The following is a 1979-nucleotide window of genomic DNA, read 5'->3' as shown; positions in this document are numbered from 1 at the left end:
CTTTGGGCGCCCCTGAGTTATCTCTCCTCACCTGTATCCCTGGGGCTGACTGCTCTTCTGTCCGGGTTCAAGGCTTTTATCCCCTTTCTCCTGCTCTTCCGGCCTGCTACTCTGGGTGTCCCTGAGTTATCTCTCCTCACCTGTATCCCTGGGGCTGACTGCTCTTCTGTCCGGGTTCAAGGCTTTTATCCCCTTTCTGCTGCTCTTCCGACCTGCTACTCTGGCGTCCCTGCGTTGTCTCTTCTCACCCGTAACCCTGGGGCTGACTGTTGCAATCCTCAAAATGTGTTAGCACTCTCCCCATTTCCTCCCTGGATTCCCAGTTTCCATTCATCTGGTTTCCCTGTCCCTCCCTGCTCTCTTATCTTTGGTTTTGGGCAGCTGTTGCCCTTTTCTTCTTGTATAGTTGATTGTTTGAAGGAGCACAGTCTTCACAGGTGTTATTGTTTGTTTTATAGTCCCATCTATTATTTGATTGAAAGATGGTTTCCAGGAGTGTCTACTGTTTCAAGTTACTAGGTTGTCTCAGGGCAATAGTTTGAGGGGTTGTTCAAGTGTCTTTCAAGTCTTGCAAACTGTGTTTTGCCAGTTGACCTAGGTCTTTCCTGAGACTGTGGTCCTCAGCCTTCAAATCCAGCGGTTGACTCCTGATGTCTAAGTAGTTTCTGTAACTGTGCCCCCATATGCTCTATTATATATATGAGCATACATGCACCATTTACAAATATGTACATTTCCAGAATCCCCTTCCTACAGAGCTCTAAGTTAGAGATGGCAAAAAGGGAATCTGGTGTGAAATTTGGAAAGCAGAATGGGAGCGTTAGCCACTCCTCTTGAGAGATGTCGATAAACAGATAACAGACAGAGGTACCAGACAGATGCCTAAGGCGTTTGACTGCTAACCAGAAGGTTGGTGGTTCAAACCCACGAGCCACTCCTCAGAAGGAAGGTGGGCCAATCTACTTCCATAGAGATACCACCTCAGAAACCTAAGGCAGGGTCACTGTGAGTCAAATCGACTTGACAGCAGTGAGTTTGGTTTGGAGCCCTCTCTTACTACTGACAGTCCCCTCCCTTCTAGGCCTCCACTTCCCCAGTTACTCTCTTTTGGGTAATGTCTCATTCCTATAACAAATCCTTTATTCCCAAAATACTCGCAGTGCTCTGCTCCCCTGACTGAACACTGACCTATACACCCAGTAAGAAAGGAGGTGTAGAGTGAGGTAGCTAAGAGTGGAGGCTAGATTCAGATGGCTAGGGGTCAGGCTTAAGAGAGAGAATCCACAGGCAGCACTTAACAAAATGCCTGATGCACGGCATTCAGTAGACATTCCATAAAAATTATAAATAATGGCTGCCTTCAGCTTGACCCTCAATACCTGGGCCATTATTTCTATTCATCTTTAATTGTTGAATTGTCACATACTTTAAGCCACTGTAACTGATCCACATACCCCTTGCTCTCTATCAGTAGATGCTGACTACTGAAGAAGAATTCTAGGACAGCATTTCTTTCTTTCTTTTTTTCTTTTTTAACTTTTTATTGTGATTTGGGTGAAAGTTTACAGAGCAAATTCATTTTCCATTGAACAGTTCATACACATTTTGCTTCGTGACTTGGACTGCAATCCCCATAATGTAACAGCTCTTCTCTCCCTTCCTCCCTGTGGTTACCTTTATTTACCCTTTGTCTGTCTTTCCTAAGAATTCCTGCCTTCTGAACTTTCCCCCTTTGCAAATGCTGCCCTTCTGATCTCCCATGGTTGATTGTTCTAAGAAATGCACCTCCCTGATATAATTGTTCACCTTGTAGGCCCATCTATTGTTTGACTGAAAGTTAAGTCATTTAGAGTAAGTTCAGTTCTAGGCGCAAAGGGTGACTGTTGTTTTGTTGTTGTGTGCCATTGAGTCGGACCCAACTCATAGCGACCCCTCCTTGGGTTTCCGAGGCAGTATCACTACGGAAGTAGATTGCCCCA

The sequence above is a fragment of the Orycteropus afer genome, unplaced genomic scaffold, assembly GCF_000298275.1.
Source record: "Orycteropus afer afer isolate SDZICR_OR568_19922 unplaced genomic scaffold, OryAfe1.0 scaffold00354, whole genome shotgun sequence".
Taxonomy (NCBI): Eukaryota; Metazoa; Chordata; class Mammalia; order Tubulidentata; family Orycteropodidae; genus Orycteropus; species Orycteropus afer.
Note: the sequence above shows the minus strand (reverse complement) of the source record.